General features: G+C 52.8%; 3 non-coding genes across 3 annotated transcripts; all 3 read left to right on the forward strand.

Annotated features, from left to right (window-relative positions):
• Positions 1–94: 94 nt before the first annotated feature.
• TRNAN-GUU (transfer RNA asparagine (anticodon GUU)) lies at positions 95–168 on the forward strand. The gene has a single exon. It is a non-coding gene; the product is annotated as a tRNA-Asn (tRNA).
• A 4,570-nt stretch (positions 169–4,738) lies between these two features.
• Positions 4,739–4,812, forward strand: TRNAN-GUU (transfer RNA asparagine (anticodon GUU)). Its single transcript has one exon. It is a non-coding gene; the product is annotated as a tRNA-Asn (tRNA).
• A 6,847-nt stretch (positions 4,813–11,659) lies between these two features.
• Positions 11,660–11,733, forward strand: TRNAN-GUU (transfer RNA asparagine (anticodon GUU)). The gene has a single exon. It is a non-coding gene; the product is annotated as a tRNA-Asn (tRNA).
• Positions 11,734–14,894: the final 3,161 nt, after the last annotated feature.

The following is a 14,894-nucleotide window of genomic DNA, read 5'->3' on the forward strand; positions in this document are numbered from 1 at the left end:
GGTTCGCGCCCACCCGGAGTGGTGCGGCGCTTTTTTTCTTTGGACTGATAGCTTTGAAGATATGTTCTGATGGTGGTGAGAGTATAGCAGGACTGTCTCCGTGGCGCAATTGGCTAGCGCGATCGGCTGTTAACCGAGAGGTTGGAGGTTTGAGCCCACCCGGGGACGGTGTGTCGCTTTTTTTTTCTTTTCGCTGATAGCTTTGAAGATATGTTCTGATGGTGGTGAGAGTGGAGCACGACTGTCTCTGTGGCGCCATTGGCTAGCACGATCGGCCGTTAACCGAAAGGTTGGAGGTTCGAGCACACCCGGTGGTGGTGCGGGCTTTTTTCTATGGGCCGATAGCTTTGAAGATATGTACTGATGGTGGTGAGAGTGAAGCAGGACTGTCTCCGTGGCGCAGTTGGCTAGCGCGATCGACTGTTAACCGAAAGGTTGGAGGTTCGAGCCCACCCGGGGGTGGTGCGGCGCTTTTTTTTCTTTGGGCTGATAGCTTTGAAGATATGTTCTGATGGTGGTGAGAGTGGAGCAGGACTGTCTCCGTGGCGCAATTGGCTAGCGCGATCGGCTGTTAACCGAAAGCTTGGAGTTTCGAGCCCACCCGGTAGTGGCGCGGCGCTTTTTTTTTCTTTGAGCTGATAGCTTTGAAGATATGTTCTGATGTTGGTGAGAGTGGAGCAGGACTGTCTCCGTGGCGCAATTGGCTAGCGCGATCGGCTGTTAACCGAAAGGTTGGACTTTCGAGCCCACCCGGGGACGGTGTGTCGCTTTTTTTTTCTTTGCGCTGATAGCTTTGAAGATATGTTCTGATGGTGGTGAGAGTGGGGCACGACTGTCTCCGTGGCGCAATTGGCTAGCGCGATCGGCTGTTAACAGAAAGTATGGAGGTTCGAGCCTACCCGGGGGTGGTGCGCCGCTTTTTTTTCTTTGAGCTGATAGCTTTGAAGATATGTTATGATGTTAGTGAGAGTGGAGCACGACTGTCTCCATGGCGCAATTGGCGAGCGCGATCGGCTGTTAACCGAAAGGTTGGAGGTTCGAGCCCACCCGGTGGTAGTGCGGCGCTTTTTTTTCTTTGGGCTGATAGCTTTGAAGATATGTTCTGATGGTGGTGAGAGTGGAGCAGGACTGTCTCCGTGGCGCAATTGGCTAGCGCGATCGGCTGTTAACTGAAAGCTTGGAGTTTCGAGCCCACCCGGTAGTGGTGCGGCGCTTTTTTTTCTTTGAGCTGATAGCTTTGAAGATATGTTCTGATGGTGGTGAGAGTACAGCAGGACTGTCTCCGTGGCGCAATTGGCTAGCGGGATCGGCTGTTAACCGAAAAGTTGGAGTTTCGAGCCCACCCGGGGACGGTGTGTCGCTTTTTTTTCTTTGCGCTGATTGCTTAGAAGATATGTTCTAATGGTGGTGAGAGTGGAGCACGACTGTCTCCGTGACGCAATTGGCTATCGCGATCGGCTGTTAGCCGAAAGGTTGAAGGTTCGAGCCCTCCTGGGAGTGGTGTGTTGCTTTTTTCTTTGCGCTGATAACTTTAGAGACATGTTCTCACAATGGCCAGATCTGAGCACGACTGTCTCCGTGGCGCAATTGGCCAGCACGTTCGGCTGTTAACCGAAAATTTGGAGGTTTGAGCCCTCCCGGGAGTGTTGCGTTGCTTTTTTCTTTGCGCTGATAGCTTTGAAGATATGTTCTAATGGTGGTGAGAGTGGAGCACGACTGTCTCCGTGGCCCAATTGGCTAGCGCGATCCGCTGTTAACGTAAAGTTTGGAGGTTCGAGCCCACCAGGTGTTGGTGCGGCGCTTTTTTTTTCTTTGGGCTGATAGCTCTGAAGAAATGTTCTGACTGTGGTGAGCGTGGAGCACGACTGTGGTGGTGGTGGTAGTGGTTAGAAGATGAGAAAAGGCACCTAATTTCTGCAACCCGGTCGGGAGCACGGCGCAGTGCCTGCGGGGAAGGGAAAAAGGGAGAAAAGTGGAAAGAAGAGGAAAGATTAATTAAGCAGTGGAGCGGTCATCATCAACAGAAGCAGCAGTCCAGAAGCAAAGGTAGCGGTGGCAAGGGCCCCATCCTCAGCGGTAGGACGACTGTCTCCGTGGCGCCATTGGCTAGCGCGATCGGCTGTTAACTGAAAGGTTGGAGGTTCGAGCCCACCCGGTGGTGGTGCGGCGCTTTTTTTCTTTGGGCTGATAGCTCCGAAGAAATGTGCTGATGGTGGTGACAGTGGAGCACGACTGTCTCCGTGGCGCAATTGGACAGCGCAATCGGCTGTTAACCGAAAGGTTGGAGGTTCGAGCCCTCCCGGGAGTGGTGTGTTGCTTTTTTTTCTTTGGGCTGATAGCTTTAAAGATATGTTCTGATGGTGGCTAGAGTGGAGCAGGACTGTCTCCGTGGCGCAATTGGCTAGCGCGTTCGGCCGTTAACCGAAAGGTTGGAGGTTCGAGCACACCCGGTGGTGGTGCGGGCTTTTTTCTATGGGCTAATAGCTTTGAAGATATGTTCTGATGGTGGTGAGAGTGAAGCAGGACTGTCTCCATGGCGCAATTGGCGAGCGCGATCGGCTGTTAACCGAAAGGTTGGAGGTAAGAGCCCACCCGGTGGTAGTGCGGCGCTTTTTTTTCTTTGGGCTGATAGCTTTGAAGATATGTTCTGATGGTGGTGAGAGTGGAGCAGGACTGTCTCCGTGGCGCAATTGGCTGGCGCGATCGGCTGTTAACCGAAAGGTTGGAGTTTCGAGCCCTCCCGGGAGTGGTGTGTTGCTTTTTTTTCTTTGGGCTGATAGCTTTAAAGATATGTTCTGATGGTGGCTAGAGTGGAGCAGGACTGTCTCCGTGGCGCAATTGGCTAGCGCGTTCGGCCGTTAACCGACAGGTTGGAGGTTCGAGCACACCCGGTGGTGGTGCGGGCTTTTTCCTATGGGCTGATAGCTTTGAAGATATGTTCTGATGGCGGTGAGAGTGGAGCATGACTGTCTCCGTGGCGCAATTGGCTAGCGTGATCGGCTGTTAACCGAAAGCTTGGAGTTTCGAGTCCACCCGGGGACAGTGTGTCGCTTTTTTTTCTTTGCGGTGATAGCTTTGAAGATATGTTCTGATGGTGGTGAAAGTGGAGCACGACTGTCTCCGTGGCGCAATTGGCTAGCGCGATCGGCTGTTAGCCGAAAGGTTGGAGGTTCAAGCCCACCCGGAGTGGTGCGGCGCTTTTTTTTTCTTTGGGCTGATAGCTTTGAAGATGTGTTCTGATGGTGGTGAGAGTGGAGCAGGACTGTCTCCGTTGCGCAATTGGCTAGCGTGATCGGCTGTTAACCAAAAGCTTGGAGTTTCGAGCCCACTGGGGACGGTGTGTCGCTTTTTTTTGCGCTGATAGCTTTGAAGATATGTTCTGATCGTGGTGAAAGTGGAGCCTCACTGTCTCCGTGGCGCAATTGGCTAGCGCGATCGGCTGTTAACAGAAAGTTTGGAGGTTTGAGCCCACCCGGGGGTGGTGCGCCGCTTTTTTTTCTTTGGGCTGGTAGCTTTGAAGATATGTTCTGATGGTGGTGAAAGTGGAGCCTCACTCTCTGCGTGGCGCAATTGGCTAGCGCGATCGGCTGTTAGACGAAAGGTTGGAGGTTCGAGCCCACCTGGAGTGGTGCGGCGCTTTTTTTCTTTGGACTGATAGCTTTGAAGGTATGTTCTGATGGTGGTGAGAGTATAGGAGGACTGTCTCCGTGGCGCAATTGGCTAGCGCGATCGGCTGTTAACCGAAAGCTTGGAGTTTCGAGCCCACCCGGTAGTGGCGCGGCGCTTTTTTTTCTTTGAGCTGATAGCTTTGAAGATATGTTCTGATGGTGGTGAGAGTGGAGCAGGACTGTCTCCGTGGCGCAATTGGCTAGCGCGATCGGCTGTTAACCGAAAGGTTGGAGTTTCGAGCCCACCCGGGGACGGTGTGTCGCTTTTTTTTTCTTTTCACTGATAGCTTTGAAGATATGTTCTGATGGTGGTGAGAGTGGAGCACGAGTGTCTCTGTGGCGCAATTGGCTAGCGCGATCTGCTGTTGACTGAAAGCTTGGAGTTTCGAGCCCACCCGGTAGTGGCGCGGCGCTTTTTTTTCTTTGAGCTGATAGCTTTGAAGATATGTTCTGATGGTGGTGAGAGTAAAGCAGGACCGTCTCCGTGGCGCAATTGGCTAGCGCGATCAGCTGTTAACCGAAAAGTTGGAGTTTCGGGACCACCCGGGGACGGTGTGTCGCTTTTTTTTTCTTTGCGCTGATTGCTTTGAAGATATGTTCTGATGTTGGTGAGGGTGGAGCACGACTGTCTCCATGGCGCAATTGGCGAGCGCGATCGGCTGTTAACCGAAAGGTTGGAGGTTAGGGCCCACCCGGTGGTAGTGCGGCGCTTTTTTTTTCTTTGGGCTGATAGCTTTGAAGATATGTTCTGATGGTGGTGAGAGTGGAGCATGACTGTTTCCGTGGCGCAATCGGCTAGCGTGATCGGCTGTTAACCGAAAGCTTGGAGTTTCGAGCCCACCCGGGGACAGTGTGTCGCTTTTTTTTCTTTGCGGTGATAGCTTTGAAGATATGTTCTGATGGTGGTGAAAGTGGAGCACGACTGTCTCCGTGGCGCAATTGGCTAGCGCGATCGGCTGTTAGACGAAAGTTTGGAGGTTCGCGCCCACCCGGAGTGGTGCGGCGCTTTTTTTCTTTGGACTGATAGCTTTGAAGATATGTTCTGATGGTGGTGAGAGTATAGCAGGACTGTCTCCGTGGCGCAATTGGCTAGCGCGATCGGCTGTTAACCGAGAGGTTGGAGGTTTGAGCCCACCCGGGGACGGTGTGTCGCTTTTTTTTTCTTTTCGCTGATAGCTTTGAAGATATGTTCTGATGGTGGTGAGAGTGGAGCACGACTGTCTCTGTGGCGCCATTGGCTAGCACGATCGGCCGTTAACCGAAAGGTTGGAGGTTCGAGCACACCCGGTGGTGGTGCGGGCTTTTTTCTATGGGCCGATAGCTTTGAAGATATGTACTGATGGTGGTGAGAGTGAAGCAGGACTGTCTCCGTGGCGCAGTTGGCTAGCGCGATCGACTGTTAACCGAAAGGTTGGAGGTTCGAGCCCACCCGGGGGTGGTGCGGCGCTTTTTTTTCTTTGGGCTGATAGCTTTGAAGATATGTTCTGATGGTGGTGAGAGTGGAGCAGGACTGTCTCCGTGGCGCAATTGGCTAGCGCGATCGGCTGTTAACCGAAAGCTTGGAGTTTCGAGCCCACCCGGTAGTGGCGCGGCGCTTTTTTTTTCTTTGAGCTGATAGCTTTGAAGATATGTTCTGATGTTGGTGAGAGTGGAGCAGGACTGTCTCCGTGGCGCAATTGGCTAGCGCGATCGGCTGTTAACCGAAAGGTTGGACTTTCGAGCCCACCCGGGGACGGTGTGTCGCTTTTTTTTTCTTTGCGCTGATAGCTTTGAAGATATGTTCTGATGGTGGTGAGAGTGGGGCACGACTGTCTCCGTGGCGCAATTGGCTAGCGCGATCGGCTGTTAACAGAAAGTATGGAGGTTCGAGCCTACCCGGGGGTGGTGCGCCGCTTTTTTTTCTTTGAGCTGATAGCTTTGAAGATATGTTATGATGTTAGTGAGAGTGGAGCACGACTGTCTCCATGGCGCAATTGGCGAGCGCGATCGGCTGTTAACCGAAAGGTTGGAGGTTCGAGCCCACCCGGTGGTAGTGCGGCGCTTTTTTTTCTTTGGGCTGATAGCTTTGAAGATATGTTCTGATGGTGGTGAGAGTGGAGCAGGACTGTCTCCGTGGCGCAATTGGCTAGCGCGATCGGCTGTTAACTGAAAGCTTGGAGTTTCGAGCCCACCCGGTAGTGGTGCGGCGCTTTTTTTTCTTTGAGCTGATAGCTTTGAAGATATGTTCTGATGGTGGTGAGAGTACAGCAGGACTGTCTCCGTGGCGCAATTGGCTAGCGGGATCGGCTGTTAACCGAAAAGTTGGAGTTTCGAGCCCACCCGGGGACGGTGTGTCGCTTTTTTTTCTTTGCGCTGATTGCTTAGAAGATATGTTCTAATGGTGGTGAGAGTGGAGCACGACTGTCTCCGTGACGCAATTGGCTATCGCGATCGGCTGTTAGCCGAAAGGTTGAAGGTTCGAGCCCTCCTGGGAGTGGTGTGTTGCTTTTTTCTTTGCGCTGATAACTTTAGAGACATGTTCTCACAATGGCCAGATCTGAGCACGACTGTCTCCGTGGCGCAATTGGCCAGCACGTTCGGCTGTTAACCGAAAATTTGGAGGTTTGAGCCCTCCCGGGAGTGTTGCGTTGCTTTTTTCTTTGCGCTGATAGCTTTGAAGATATGTTCTAATGGTGGTGAGAGTGGAGCACGACTGTCTCCGTGGCCCAATTGGCTAGCGCGATCCGCTGTTAACGTAAAGTTTGGAGGTTCGAGCCCACCAGGTGTTGGTGCGGCGCTTTTTTTTTCTTTGGGCTGATAGCTCTGAAGAAATGTTCTGACTGTGGTGAGCGTGGAGCACGACTGTGGTGGTGGTGGTAGTGGTTAGAAGATGAGAAAAGGCACCTAATTTCTGCAACCCGGTCGGGAGCACGGCGCAGTGCCTGCGGGGAAGGGAAAAAGGGAGAAAAGTGGAAAGAAGAGGAAAGATTAATTAAGCAGTGGAGCGGTCATCATCAACAGAAGCAGCAGTCCAGAAGCAAAGGTAGCGGTGGCAAGGGCCCCATCCTCAGCGGTAGGACGACTGTCTCCGTGGCGCCATTGGCTAGCGCGATCGGCTGTTAACTGAAAGGTTGGAGGTTCGAGCCCACCCGGTGGTGGTGCGGCGCTTTTTTTCTTTGGGCTGATAGCTCCGAAGAAATGTGCTGATGGTGGTGACAGTGGAGCACGACTGTCTCCGTGGCGCAATTGGACAGCGCAATCGGCTGTTAACCGAAAGGTTGGAGGTTCGAGCCCTCCCGGGAGTGGTGTGTTGCTTTTTTTTCTTTGGGCTGATAGCTTTAAAGATATGTTCTGATGGTGGCTAGAGTGGAGCAGGACTGTCTCCGTGGCGCAATTGGCTAGCGCGTTCGGCCGTTAACCGAAAGGTTGGAGGTTCGAGCACACCCGGTGGTGGTGCGGGCTTTTTTCTATGGGCTAATAGCTTTGAAGATATGTTCTGATGGTGGTGAGAGTGAAGCAGGACTGTCTCCATGGCGCAATTGGCGAGCGCGATCGGCTGTTAACCGAAAGGTTGGAGGTAAGAGCCCACCCGGTGGTAGTGCGGCGCTTTTTTTTCTTTGGGCTGATAGCTTTGAAGATATGTTCTGATGGTGGTGAGAGTGGAGCAGGACTGTCTCCGTGGCGCAATTGGCTGGCGCGATCGGCTGTTAACCGAAAGGTTGGAGTTTCGAGCCCTCCCGGGAGTGGTGTGTTGCTTTTTTTTCTTTGGGCTGATAGCTTTAAAGATATGTTCTGATGGTGGCTAGAGTGGAGCAGGACTGTCTCCGTGGCGCAATTGGCTAGCGCGTTCGGCCGTTAACCGACAGGTTGGAGGTTCGAGCACACCCGGTGGTGGTGCGGGCTTTTTCCTATGGGCTGATAGCTTTGAAGATATGTTCTGATGGCGGTGAGAGTGGAGCATGACTGTCTCCGTGGCGCAATTGGCTAGCGTGATCGGCTGTTAACCGAAAGCTTGGAGTTTCGAGTCCACCCGGGGACAGTGTGTCGCTTTTTTTTCTTTGCGGTGATAGCTTTGAAGATATGTTCTGATGGTGGTGAAAGTGGAGCACGACTGTCTCCGTGGCGCAATTGGCTAGCGCGATCGGCTGTTAGCCGAAAGGTTGGAGGTTCAAGCCCACCCGGAGTGGTGCGGCGCTTTTTTTCTTTGGACTGATAGCTTTGAAGTTTTGTTCTGATGGTGGTGAGAGTATAGCAGGACTGTCTCCGTGGCGATTTTTTGGCTAGCGCGATCGGCTGTTAACCGAGAGGTTGGAGGTTTGAGCCAACCCGGGGACGGTGTGTCGCTTTTTTTTCTTTTCGCTGATAGCTTTGAAGATATGTTCTGATGGTGGTGAGAGTGGAGCACGTCTGTCTCTGTGGCGCAAATGGCTAGCGCGATCTGCTGTTGACTGAAAGGTTGGAGGTTCGAGCCCACCTGGGGGTGGTGCGGCGCTTCTTTTTTTTGGGCTGATAGCTCTGAAGAAATGTCCTGGCGGTGGTGAGAGTGGAGCACGACTGTCTCCGTGGCGCAGTTGGCTAGCGCGATCGGCTGTTAACTCAAAGCTTGGAGTTTCGAGCACACCCGGTGGTGGTGCGGGCTTTTTTCTATGGGCTGATAGCTTTGAAGATATGTTCTGATGGTGGTGAGAGTAGAGCAGGACTGTCTCCGTGGCGCAATTGGCTAGCGGGATCGGCTGTTAACCGAAAAGTTGGAGTTTCGAGCCCACCCGGGGACGGTGTGTCGCTTTTTTTTCTTTGCGCTGATAGCTTAGAAGATATGTTCTAATGGTGGTGAGAGTGGAGCACGACTGTCTCCGTGACGCAATTGGCTATCGCGATCGGCTGTTAGCCGAAAGGTTGGAGGTTCGAGCCCTCCTGGGAGTGGTGTGTTGCTTTTTTCTTTGCGCTGATAACTTTAGAGACATGTTCTCACAGTGGCCAGATCTGAGCACGACTGTCTCCGTGGCGCAATTGGCCAGCACGTTCGGCTGTTAACCGAAAATTTATAGGTTTGAGCCCTCCCGGGAGTGTTGCATTGCTTTTTTCTTTGCGCTGATAGCTTTGAAGATATGTTCTAATGGTGGTGAGAGTGGAGCACGACTGTCTCCGTGGCCCAATTGGCTAGCGCGATCCGCTGTTAACGTAAAGTTTGGAGGTTCGAGCCCACCAGGTGTTGGTGCGGCGCTTTTTTTCTTTGGGCTGATAGCTCTGAAGAAATGTTCTGACTGTGGTGAGCGTGGAGCACGACTGTGGTGGTGGTGGTAGTGGTTAGAAGATGAGAAAAGGCACCTAATTTCTGCAACCCGGTCGGGAGCACGGCGCAGTGCCTGCGGGGAAGGGAAAAAGGGAGAAAAGTGGAAAGAAGAGGAAAGATTAATTAAGCAGTGGAGCGGTCATCATCAACAGAAGCAGCAGTCCAGAAGCAAAGGTAGGGGTGGCAAGGGCCCCATCCTCAGCGGTAGGACGACTGTCTCCGTGGCGCCATTGGCTAGCGCGATCGGCTGTTAACTGAAAGGTTGGAGGTTCGAGCCCACCCGGTGGTGGTGCGGCGCTTTTTTTCTTTGGGCTGATAGCTCCGAAGAAATGTTCTGATGGTGGTGACAGTGGAGCACGACTGTCTCCGTGGCGCAATTGGACAGCGCAATCGGCTGTTAACCGAAAGGTTGGAGGTTCGAGCCTTCCCGGGAGTGGTGTGTTGCTTTTATTTCTTTGGGCTGATAGCTTTAAAGATATGTTCTGATGTTGGCTAGAGTGGAGCAGGACAGTCTCCGTGGCGCAATTGGCTAGCGCGTTCGGCCGTTAACCGAATGGTTAAAGGTTCGAGCACACCCAGTGGTGGTGGGGGCTTTTTTCTATGGGCTGATAGCTTTGAAGATATGTACTGATGGTGGTGAGAGTGAAGCAGGACTGTCTCCGTGGCGCAGTTGGCTAGCGCGATCGACTGTTAACCGAAAGGTTGGAGGTTCGAGCCCACCCGGTGGTGGTGCGGCGCTTTTTTTCTTTGGGCTGATAGCTTTGAAGATATGTTCTGATGGTGGTGAGAGTGGAGCAGGACTGTCTCCGTGGCGCAATTGGCTAGCGCGATCGGCTGTTAACCGAAAGGTTGGAGTTTCGAGCCCACCCGGGGACGGTGTGTCGCTTTTTTTTCTTTGCGCTGATAGTTTTGAAGATATGTTCTGATGGTGGTGAGAGTGGGGCACGACTGTCTCCGTGGCGCAATTGGCTAGCGCGATCGGCTGTTAACAGAAAGTATGGAGGTTCGAGCCCACCCGGGGGTGGTGCGCCGCTTTTTTTTCTTTGGGCTGATAGCTTTGAAGATATGTTCTGATGTTAGTGAGAGTGGAGCACGACTGTCTCCATGGCGCAATTGGCGAGCGCGATCGGCTGTTAACCGAAAGGTTGGAGGTTCGAGCCCACCCGGTGGTAGTGCGGCGCTTTTTTTTCTTTGGGCTGATAGCTTTGAAGATATGTTCTGATGGTGGTGAGAGTGGAGCAGGACTGTCTCCGTTGCGCAATTGGCTAGCGTGATCGGCTGTTAACCAAAAGCTTGGAGTTTCGAGCCCACTGGGGACGGTGTGTCGCTTTTTTTTGCGCTGATAGCTTTGAAGATATGTTCTGATCGTGGTGAAAGTGGAGCCTCACTGTCTCCGTGGCGCAATTGGCTAGCGCGATCGGCTGTTAACAGAAAGTTTGGAGGTTTGAGCCCACCCGGGGGTGGTGCGCCGCTTTTTTTTCTTTGGGCTGGTAGCTTTGAAGATATGTTCTGATGGTGGTGAAAGTGGAGCCTCACTCTCTGCGTGGCGCAATTGGCTAGCGCGATCGGCTGTTAGACGAAAGGTTGGAGGTTCGAGCCCACCTGGAGTGGTGCGGCGCTTTTTTTCTTTGGACTGATAGCTTTGAAGGTATGTTCTGATGGTGGTGAGAGTATAGGAGGACTGTCTCCGTGGCGCAATTGGCTAGCGCGATCGGCTGTTAACCGAAAGCTTGGAGTTTCGAGCCCACCCGGTAGTGGCGCGGCGCTTTTTTTTCTTTGAGCTGATAGCTTTGAAGATATGTTCTGATGGTGGTGAGAGTGGAGCAGGACTGTCTCCGTGGCGCAATTGGCTAGCGCGATCGGCTGTTAACCGAAAGGTTGGAGTTTCGAGCCCACCCGGGGACGGTGTGTCGCTTTTTTTTCTTTTCACTGATAGCTTTGAAGATATGTTCTGATGGTGGTGAGAGTGGAGCACGAGTGTCTCTGTGGCGCAATTGGCTAGCGCGATCTGCTGTTGACTGAAAGCTTGGAGTTTCGAGCCCACCCGGTAGTGGCGCGGCGCTTTTTTTTCTTTGAGCTGATAGCTTTGAAGATATGTTCTGATGGTGGTGAGAGTAAAGCAGGACCGTCTCCGTGGCGCAATTGGCTAGCGCGATCAGCTGTTAACCGAAAAGTTGGAGTTTCGGGACCACCCGGGGACGGTGTGTCGCTTTTTTTTTCTTTGCGCTGATTGCTTTGAAGATATGTTCTGATGTTGGTGAGAGTGGAGCACGACTGTCTCCATGGCGCAATTGGCGAGCGCGATCGGCTGTTAACCGAAAGGTTGGAGGTTAGGGCCCACCCGGTGGTAGTGCGGCGCTTTTTTTTTCTTTGGGCTGATAGCTTTGAAGATATGTTCTGATGGTGGTGAGAGTGGAGCATGACTGTTTCCGTGGCGCAATCGGCTAGCGTGATCGGCTGTTAACCGAAAGCTTGGAGTTTCGAGCCCACCCGGGGACAGTGTGTCGCTTTTTTTTCTTTGCGGTGATAGCTTTGAAGATATGTTCTGATGGTGGTGAAAGTGGAGCACGACTGTCTCCGTGGCGCAATTGGCTAGCGCGATCGGCTGTTAGACGAAAGTTTGGAGGTTCGCGCCCACCCGGAGTGGTGCGGCGCTTTTTTTCTTTGGACTGATAGCTTTGAAGATATGTTCTGATGGTGGTGAGAGTATAGCAGGACTGTCTCCGTGGCGCAATTGGCTAGCGCGATCGGCTGTTAACCGAGAGGTTGGAGGTTTGAGCCCACCCGGGGACGGTGTGTCGCTTTTTTTTTCTTTTCGCTGATAGCTTTGAAGATATGTTCTGATGGTGGTGAGAGTGGAGCACGACTGTCTCTGTGGCGCCATTCGCTAGCACGATCGGCTGTTAACCGAAAGGTTGGAGGTTCGAGCCCACCCGGTGGTGGTGCGGCGCTTTTTTTTCTTTGAGCTGATAGCTCCGAAGAAATGTTCTGACGGTGGTGAGTGTGGAGCACGACTGTCTCTGTGGCGCAATTGGCTAGCGCTATCGGCTGTTAACCGAAAGGTTGGAGGTTCGAGCCCTCCCGGGAGTGGTGTGTTGCTTTTTCTTCTTTGGGCTGATAGCTTTAAAGATATGTTCTGATGTTGGCTAGAGTGGAGCAGGACAGTCTCCGTGGCGCAATTGGCTAGCGCGTTCGGCCGTTAACCGAAAGGTTAAAGGTTCGAGCACACCCGGTGGTGGTGCGGGCTTTTTTCTATGGGCCGATAGCTTTGAAGATATGTACTGATGGTGGTGAGAGTGAAGCAGGACTGTCTCCGTGGCGCAGTTGGCTAGCGCGATCGACTGTTAACCGAAAGGTTGGAGGTTCGAGCCCACCCGGTGGTGGTGCGGCGCTTTTTTTTCTTTGGGCTGATAGCTTTGAAGATATGTTCTGATGGTGGTGAGAGTGGAGCAGGACTGTCTCCGTGGCGCAATTGGCTAGCGCGATCGGCTGTTAACCGAAAGCTTGGAGTTTCGAGCCCACCCGGTAGTGGCGCGGCGCTTTTTTTTCTTTGAGCTGATAGCTTTGAAGATATGTTCTGATGTTGGTGAGAGTGGAGCAGGACTGTCTCCGTGGCGCAATTGGCTAGCGCGATCGGCTGTTAACCGAAAGGTTGGACTTTCGAGCCCACCCCTGGACGGTGTGTCGCTTTTTTTTTCTTTGCGCTGATAGCTTTGAAGATATGTTCTGATGGTGGTGAGAGTGGGGCACGACTGTCTCCGTGGCGCAATTGGCTAGCGCGATCGGCTGTTAACAGAAAGTATGGAGGTTCGAGCCTACCCGGGGGTGGTGCGCCGCTTTTTTTTCTTTGAGCTGATAGCTTTGAAGATATGTTCTGATGTTAGTGAGAGTGGAGCACGACTGTCTCCATGGCGCAATTGGCGAGCGCGATCGGCTGTTAACCGAAAGGTTGGAGGTTCGAGCCCACCCGGTGGTAGTGCGGCGCTTTTTTTTCTTTGGGCTGATAGCTTTGAAGATATGTTCTGATGGTGGTGAGAGTGGAGCAGGACTGTCTCCGTGGCGCAATTGGCTAGCGCGATCGGCTGTTAACTGAAAGCTTGGAGTTTCGAGCCCACCCGGTAGTGGTGCGGCGCTTTTTTTTCTTTGAGCTGATAGCTTTGAAGATATGTTCTGATGGTGGTGAGAGTACAGCAGGACTGTCTCCGTGGCGCAATTGGCTAGCGGGATCGGCTGTTAACCGAAAAGTTGGAGTTTCGAGCACACCCGGGGACGGTGTGTCGCTTTTTTTTCTTTGCGCTGATTGCTTAGAAGATATGTTCTAATGGTGGTGAGAGTGGAGCACGACTGTCTCCGTGACGCAATTGGCTATCGCGATCGGCTGTTAGCCGAAAGGTTGGAGGTTCGAGCCCTCCTGGGAGTGGTGTGTTGCTTTTTTCTTTGCGCTGATAACTTTAGAGACATGTTCTCACAATGGCCAGATCTGAGCACGACTGTCTCCGTGGCGCAATTGGCCAGCACGTTCGGCTGTTAACCGAAAATTTGGAGGTTTGAGCCCTCCCGGGAGTGTTGCGTTGCTTTTTTCTTTGCGCTGATAGCTTTGAAGATATGTTCTAATGGTGGTGAGAGTGGAGCACGACTGTGTCCGTGGCCCAATTGGCTAGCGCGATCCGCTGTTAACGTAAAGTTTGGAGGTTCGAGCCCACCAGGTGTTGGTGCGGCGCTTTTTTTTCTTTGGGCTGATAGCTCTGAAGAAATGTTCTGACTGTGGTGAGCGTGGAGCACGACTGTGGTGGTGGTGGTAGTGGTTAGAAGATGAGAAAAGGCACCTAATTTCTGCAACCCGGTCGGGAGCACGGCGCAGTGCCTGCGGGGAAGGGAAAAAGGGAGAAAAGTGGAAAGAAGAGGAAAGATTAATTAAGCAGTGGAGCGGTCATCATCAACAGAAGCAGCAGTCCAGAAGCAAAGGTAGGGGTGGCAAGGGCCCCATCCTCAGCGGTAGGACGACTGTCTCCGTGGCGCCATTGGCTAGCGCGATCGGCTGTTAACTGAAAGGTTGGAGGTTCGAGCCCACCCGGTGGTGGTGCGGCGCTTTTTTTCTTTGGGCTGATAGCTCCGAAGAAATGTGCTGATGGTGGTGACAGTGGAGCACGACTGTCTCCGTGGCGCAATTGGACAGCTCAATCGGCTGTTAACCGAAAGGTTGGAGGTTCGAGCCCTCCCGGGAGTGGTGTGTTGCTTTTTTTTGTTTGGGCTGATAGCTTTAAAGATATGTTCTGATGGTGGCTAGAGTGGAGCAGGACTGTCTCCGTGGCGCAATTGGCTAGCGCGTTCGGCCGTTAACCGAAAGGTTGGAGGTTCGAGCACACCCGGTGGTGGTGCGGGCTTTTTTCTATGGGCTAATAGCTTTGAAGATATGTTCTGATGGTGGTGAGAGTGAAGCAGGACTGTCTCCGTGGCGCAATTGGCTAGCGCGATCGACTGTTAACCGAAAGGTTGGAGGTCCGAGCCCACCCGGTGGTGGTGCGGTGCTTTTTTTTGGGCTGATAGCTTTGAAGATATGTTCTGATGGTGGTGAGAGTGGAGCAGGACTGTCTCCGTGGCGCAATTGGCTAGCGCGATCGGCTGTTAACTCAAAGCTTGGAGTTTCGAGCCCACCCGGTAGTGGTGCGGTGCTTTTTTTTCTTTGAGCTGATAGCTTTGAAGATATGTTCTGATGGTGGTGAGAGTAGAGCAGGACTGTCTCCGTGGCGCAATTGGCTAGCGCGATCGGCTGTTAACCAAAAAGTTGGAGTTTCGAGCCCACCCGAGAACGGTGTGTCGCTTTTTCTTTCTTTGCGCTGATTGCTTTGAAGATATGTTCTAATGGTGGTGAGAGTGGAGCACGACTGTCTCCGTGACGCAATTGGCTATCGCGATCGGCTGTTAACAGAAAGGATGGAGGTTCGAGCCCAGCC

This window comes from Rhipicephalus microplus, unplaced genomic scaffold (genome assembly GCF_043290135.1).
Source record: "Rhipicephalus microplus isolate Deutch F79 unplaced genomic scaffold, USDA_Rmic scaffold_40, whole genome shotgun sequence".
NCBI classification, from domain to species: domain Eukaryota; kingdom Metazoa; phylum Arthropoda; class Arachnida; order Ixodida; family Ixodidae; genus Rhipicephalus; species Rhipicephalus microplus.